The sequence below is a fragment of the Ctenopharyngodon idella genome, chromosome 13, assembly GCF_019924925.1.
Source record: "Ctenopharyngodon idella isolate HZGC_01 chromosome 13, HZGC01, whole genome shotgun sequence".
Lineage (NCBI taxonomy): Eukaryota > Metazoa > Chordata > Actinopteri > Cypriniformes > Xenocyprididae > Ctenopharyngodon > Ctenopharyngodon idella.
In genome coordinates this window covers 21,704,882-21,712,305 of record NC_067232.1, presented here as the reverse complement: position 1 = coordinate 21,712,305, position 7,424 = coordinate 21,704,882, and the positions used below count along the sequence as shown (strand labels likewise).

The 7,424-nt window shown below is 39.2% G+C and overlaps 1 long non-coding RNA gene across 2 annotated transcripts; it reads right to left on the bottom strand.

The window, feature by feature from the left end:
• Positions 1 to 856: 856 nt before the first annotated feature.
• Positions 857 to 5,239, bottom strand: LOC127524957 (uncharacterized). 2 transcript variants are annotated; one of them, XR_007933213.1, is made up of 8 exons: positions 4,355 to 5,239; positions 4,134 to 4,226; positions 3,780 to 3,878; positions 2,390 to 3,630; positions 1,780 to 1,841; positions 1,582 to 1,656; positions 1,283 to 1,489; positions 857 to 1,167 (listed from the first exon to the last, which is right to left on the bottom strand). It is a non-coding gene; the product is annotated as an uncharacterized LOC127524957 (long non-coding RNA). The 2 variants fall into 2 exon arrangements; XR_007933214.1 differs by having other exon boundaries at positions 3,721 to 3,878; positions 4,134 to 5,239.
• Positions 5,240 to 7,424: the final 2,185 nt, after the last annotated feature.

Sequence of the window (7,424 nt, the reverse complement as noted above, 5' to 3'; positions counted from 1 at the left end):
GGAGAAGACTGATTTTATACTCAAAAAAATGTAAGTATAACTACTTAAAATAAAGATTACCCCAGAATGAACTGCTTTGCTAGCCCACCTCAACACTTACACACAATGATATTGATAAATGCTGACCAATACTTCATTATATTACTTTTCATTTTACTTCTTTAGTAAAACAAGCAAAATGTAATGTTTTGTCATATGACATAGCTATGCATGTGTAATGATGGGTCGGCAGAGCGGGGATCCATTTGCAGCTTTATTAAGAATAGTAGATACACAGGTAGACAGGGGCAAAGGCAAAAACATAAACAGGGACAGGCAAGGGTCGAGGCAGGCGGCAGACAAACAGTATCGGGTCACAGGCAGAGATCAGGGCAGGCGGCAAACAAACACAGTCCAGTACACAGGCAAGGTTCAGGGCAGGCAGCAGAGAATCACAAAGAATAAACAATCCGACAGAAACCAGGAAACAGTCCACAAGAAAACGCTCAGAGTTGATCACCGGGGCAAATCAAGACTTCGCCAAGGGTGTGTGTGTGTGTCTTAAATAGTCCAGGTAATGATCTGCAGGTGTGTGTGGCAATTGGTGATTGGTGTGGAGTGTGCATGTGATTGGAAGGGAGGATTATGGGAAATGGAGTCCAGGAACAGACGGTGATCGTGACAGCATGAATACACACTAGACAAATACAGCTGATGTGAATACATCTCAATTTACAGTCAATTCATGCATTAATTCATTGCTTAATAAAATATATCAATTTACTGATAATAACAGCATAATTAATAAAAAAAAAGTAAAAGAATTAATAAAAGTAATAATGACAATAAATAAATGCATATACAAGTCAACAACATATGAAACAAAGCTTTATTCAAATTTATTGATCTAACAATCACGTATTTACAATCCTACTGCCATCTCAACACAGCTGTGCCAATTCTGCAGCTTTATTCTGATGAAGCAGCTGATGAACACCTTCATCCATCATGTCCCTCACTGCTGCTCTTCTCAGTGGGGACATCGTTGATCCAGAGGATGAGGAAGATGATGATGATGGACCCCTGAACCCCACAATCTTGAAGCAAGAGTGGGAGAAGGTGTGCAGGACAATCTGGCTGCTGCTGCTGTGTCTGCTGCAAACATTCATGTGCTCTCCATCAGCATGACTAAATAAACAGATTAAAACATTTTACAATTCATTAATGTCAGCATTCTGTTTCTTGCCATATTTCATTTAATATTTTTACAATTACTTGATAATTTTTGTCATAGCTTCATTACTTTTGTGGTGTGGTGGGCTAAACCACTGAGCTGGTCAGCAGAAGGTTGCTGGTTCAATCTCTGCAGCATCACCTCCAGTGTGTCCTTGATCAAGTCACTTGGAAGGAGGAGTGATGGAGCATCTCGTCCATGGCTCTACACCATTTCCAGGACCTGCTGTGGCTCTCCATCCTCAGTGCTCACACCAGTCTGAGGACATTTCACATCCTACAATAATGTACAAATATAATACAAAAGCAGTCATCTGAACAGCACAGTGTCATTTGATTTCTGTATTAGAAGTAACAAAATGATCTTACTTTATATTTTTGTTTCAGGTTTTCCTTTTTTGCTGCAGTCACCTTGTCTTGTAGGTCCTGCTTCACCACAAAGCTCTGCAGCAAATGCACAGAAATCAAGATTCAGAAAAGTGCTGTAATAACTCTATTTAAATTACAATAATTAAAATAAACTAGATTTTAGATTTAAATAGACATTCATTTTTGTAGTATCCTCACTCAAAGCCTTTGATGGCAGCATTCCTTCATCACCGGATAAACACACGTGTGATCATCTGTCCCTGTAACATCCAGACAAGATTCAAGTTTCCTCTGAGATTTATGTGCTCAATACTACATTTACATGTTTATGATGTGTTAACTCTCTTTTTATCCAATACAAATGTTCCTTAATTTACCAACAGTACTAATGGACAAATAAAATAGATTAAACTTGTTTAATTTATGTAGATTTATTTATTTACGTTATTTTCATTCATGTAATGTAAGCAGTGTTGACAACAGTGAATTCTACATAATAGCACACATACATCACTCATACATAATCCATCACTCATAAGCCATAATACTTAAAGATGTTCCTGTCAGATGTTAAATAAACATTTAATAAGCACCTTTAAGATGTGGTTTAGAATATGTAAATCCACTTCGGAGAATTAAGTTATGTGTGTTTACTAGAGCTCCCCTGTTATCATAATAAATCGTGTTTTTACTGTAAAATCACAACTATAGTGTCTAGCATCTTTACACATTCAGCGGTTTACTCTACAGTAGTTCAACAAATGCTATTTTATTACAAGGAACCGTGTTTTTAGTTTTCAATACTCACATTTGAAAGCATCCGCGCCGCTTTTCTCCTCCGTGTTCAATTATGACGTATCCTCTCCCGTGGCCTCCTGGGATAGAAAAGTATCGATCGAGGAACACTTCAGAATCTGGGCGGAAGCAGTAGGCCATCCGGGAACTTCTCGACTACTCATTTATGATTACTGAGGTTTCTGACATACTTAATTGCTCGCCTACTGCTTTTTCCCTATTATATAGTAGAGAAGTAGGCTGTTTCGGATGCACTTTAAGTAGACGCACGTCCGCATCTCGCGAGAATTAGTACGTCACCCAGGTAATTTTCGCCTACTCTTTTTGCTTCGGACATACTTATTCGCTCGCCTACTGCTTTTCCCCTACTAAATAGTAGAGAAGTAGGCGGTTTCGGATGCAGCCTCACTGTCCATGGTATATAGTCTTTAGAGAACACTGGCTGCGTCCGAAACCGCCTACTCAATGAGTAGGTACTTAATTTCAGTTAGTACTTACTTAACGAGCTTAAACGAGTAGGTACTAATCTTGTTGAGTATGAATGCGATCCGGACATCATCTGCCATGTTGATGTTATCATGTGACCTCATGCTATGATGTACACAAACCCATGATATTTGATTTTTTTGTTATTATGGTTGTTCATTGTTAAAGATACAAGCATGGTATTTACCCTGATCTATGATGTTTTAGTAAACAAGCAGATGTAATTTGTTTTGTCATATGGCATAGCTATGCATGAATACACACTAGACAAATGCAACCAAGGTGAATATATTTCAATTTGCAGTCAAGCAATGAATTAATGCATGAATTAATAAAATAAATATATTTTATTTACTGACAACAATAGGAAACAAATGAGTAAAAGAATGAATAAAAGTAACCATCACAATAAATAGATACATATACAAGTCAACAACACATGAAACAAAGCTTTATTCAAACTTATTGTTCTAACAATCACATATTTACAGTCCTGCTGCCATCTCAACACAGCTGTGCCAATTCTGCGGCTTTATTCTGATGAAGCAGCTGACCACCGTGAACACCTTCACCTGTCTTTGTCATCCATCATGTCCCTCACTGCTGCTCTTCTCAATGGGGACATCACTGATCCAGAGGATGAGGAAGACCATGATGATGGACCCCTGAACCCCACAACCTTGAAGCAAGAGTAGGAGAAGATGTGCGGGACAATCCGGCTGCCGCTGTGTCTGCTCCAAACATTCATGTGCTCTCCATGAGCAAGACCTGTAAAACATTTAAACTGATTAAAACGTTTTACAATTCATGTCAACATTCTGTTTCTTGCCATATTTCATTTCATATTTTCACAATTACATGCTATTTTCTGTTATAGCTTTATTTCTTCTGTGGTGTAGTGATCTAAACCACTGAACTGGTAAGCAGAAGGTTGCTGGTTCAATCTCCACAGTGTCTCCAGCAGTGTGTCCTTGATCAAGACACTTTACTCCCGATTACTCCACGGGGGATCATCCCTGTAATAAGAGCACTGTAAGTCACTTTGGATAACAGCATCTGCCAAAAGCATAAATGTAAATTTGATTTTTGTAAATCCTTTTTTGTTAGTGTCTTGGGCACAAACACTCAATAAAGCTGCTTATTTCTTAAAGTTTACTTTTTCAAGGTACTACTATAATATAAATGCATACATACATTTCATACAGTTTCTGTTAGGGGGGCTTAAAGGGTTAGTTCACCCAAACATATAAATTCAGTCATTATTTACTCACCTTCACGCTTTTCAATCCCTGCTGGTTTCTTCTTCCCTTTTTTCCCCACAAATGCCACCGTTTCCTCACAGGTCCTGCTCCACCACAAAAGCTCTGCAGCAAACATACAGACATCAAGAATCAGAAAAGTGCTGTAATAACTGTTTGAAATTACAATAATTAAAATAAACTACAACTTAAGATTTTAATAGATTTTGTATTCATTTCTGTAGTATACTCACTCAAAGCCTTTGATGGCATCATTCCTTCATCAGTTTCTCATTACTCATTACTTACATTACTTACATTCATGTAATGTAAGCAGTGTTGAATTCTACATAATAGCGCGCGCACACACACACCACTCAGATGTATATTTCATGTTGTGATGTGCTCATCATCTGCAATACTTATTGAATATTGTCCTGTCAGATGTTGAATAAACATTTAGTAATCGACTTTATGATGTATATGGTTTAGAATTCATGTAAATCCACTTTGGAGATGAACGTGTGTTTACTGAAGCTCCCCTGTTATCTGTACACAATAAAACATGTTTTTACAGTAAAATCTCAACTACACTATACTGTCTAGCATCTTTACACATTCAACACTTCAACAGTTTACTCTACAGTAGTTCAACAAATGCGATTTTAACACAAGAACCATGTTTTTGGTTTTTAATACTCACATTTGAAAGCATCCGTGCCACTTTTCTCCTCCGTGTTCGATTATGACGTATCCTCTCCCGTGGCCTCCTGGGATAGAAGAGTGTCCATCGAGGAACACTTCAGAATCTGGGCGGGAGCAGTAGGCCATCTGGGAACTTCTCGCCTACTCTTTTGTGAATACTAAGGTTTTCGGACATACTATTCGTTTCACGTACTGTTTTCTCCTACTATATAGTAGGTAAGTAGGTATATTCAGACGCACTTTAAGTATACGCACGTCCGAATCTCGTGAGAATTAGACATCACCCAGGTAATTCTCGCCTACTCTTTTATGAATACTAAGGATTCGGACATACTTATTCGCTCACCTACTGCTTTCCCCCTACTATATAGTAGAGAAGTAGGCGGATTCGGATGCAGCCTGAGTCTTTATCAGGCTGTCAATCGAAACATGCACTTTGTAGATGGTTCCTCAGATTAACGATGACGTCACAACATTCCATAGAGGTAAGCGTGTTTGTTTGCTTTTGAAAGACGTTGAGTTCTACAGAAAATTGTGTTGTACTTTATGCCCATAACAGTCAGTAACGATAATAAAATGAAATTAGCCTTTTTTATTGCAGATTCACAAAGTTATTGAAAGCGGAAGTCCGAATGTGCGAATATAAAACCAAGGCTGTGTCCGAAATCGCCCCCTATACCCTTAAATATGGCACTATTTGAGGGGACAGCCATTTGTAGTGGTGTCCGAAACCATAGTGGACGATGTTGAGTGCACTCATTCAATCCCACAATGCACTGCAATAACGAGTGTACAACCGATACACGCTTAACGGCTAGAGAATACCCATAATGCACTGTGAGAGTCGCGTGCTGAATGAATTCCCGCGTCTCACCAGGAGATGGAGTTCGCAGCTGAATCAATCATCCATTCATTTTCCAAACCACGCTGGTCCAGTATAATATCATACAGGTATAATTTCCTTTTTAATTGATCATTAAATTTAATTGATCATTAAATCATTGCATTAAAAAATAAATAGATCATTTTAACCTTTTTAATTGATCATTAAAAAAATTAAAAGATCAAAAAATATTAATTACTACTGGAGCTGCCAGTTTTCTACATTTTAAATTATTATTAAACAGCAAGCACAAACTATGCGAAATCGGCAGCCCTTCCGGCACGCTCAGTGTCCGAATTCACTCACTCGTTTCATTCACTCCTTCAAGTGGACTATATTAGTGGACTAATGTAGGGAATAGTGAATGAGGGTATAGAGGGCGATTTCGAACACAGCACTACTTTACCGAAGTCGTCATGGCAACGGTTCGTGGCCAGGTCAGATTACGTCAGAGTTTGTTGCCGTTTGATGGAAAACTGTTCACACTGCTCAGACATTCCACGACCCAACAAACGCCGATTAAACATGTTCAGTCAGGTGAAAACAGATTCCGACCAACGCCAACAGACTCCAACAGACGCCAACAGGGGTATCACACCTATCCAACAAACTCCAACAGACGAGTTTGTTGGCATTTGTCGGTGCGGTGTAAATTGGCCTTAAGTCCACATATATGTCTGTATTCATCTGGTATATATTGTTGATGCTTATTGTTTACATTGGCGAGTTCTACGTTTTAATCGTGGTCGTAATTTGCCGCTAGAAATGCGCTAATTAGCATTAGCCATGGGAATATTATTCTGGGCCAAATGTGTGTGTTTTATGTTCGTTTCATTGGACTTTGCATTGACTATAAGGATATTTATGTTAAGATACAGACCTGAAAGTCTAATCTGTGTATTGTGTATATGTTATTGATATTATTATTTTTGCAAGTCATGTTATTGCAACTCAAATCTTCAAAGAATATAGTTTGTCATTTTATTTTTTTATTTGTTCTTCTAGATCATTACTACAGATATTATCACCACAGATAACTATAGTGCAAATGAAAACAAAAAGTATATTCCATCTTTATGAAGAATCACTGATTCTCTGAACAACTTTGCCTCAAGAAACACTGCTGTCATAATTTTCATTCATTATGTAAAAAACCTACTTTTGCAAACGGTGTAAATAATGTTGTATTTAAAATACTTTTCTAATTACTCTGTCTGAAAAGTATTTTAATTACTCAATAAGTAACTGTGACGAGCAGGGCGGGCGAGAGCCGTGAGGGAACGGCGCGAGGCCTTGAGTCTCTCACGGAGGAGCTCCGGAAGCATAAAAGGAGGAGCGACGACAGTGAAGGACGAGAGAGGACCAGGCCTGGACTTTATTTTGTTGTATTATGTTTGTGTGGCCGGCAGACGTCCGCGAGGGTCTGCCGGCATTACTTTTGTTTTGTTCTTTGTTTAGTTTATTAAAGTTTATTGTTTGAATGTTCGCCGGTTCCCGCCTCCTTCTTCCCACATCATACGAACTGTGTTACATTGGTGCCGAAACCCGGGAGGAAGGAGGGACATGCTGTCGGAGAGCCCTCGCTGCTGAGGGGGATCGCGGTGCTGCGGAGTTCGGGCAGCGCGGGAGTGAAGACCGCGAGAGGCTGCCCGAGGCGGTGGTACTGGAGCCTTGTGAAAGGTGGGACGGAGACCCGGATGCCGTGCTCCTGGGACGAGGTGGGGTGGCTGCCGTCC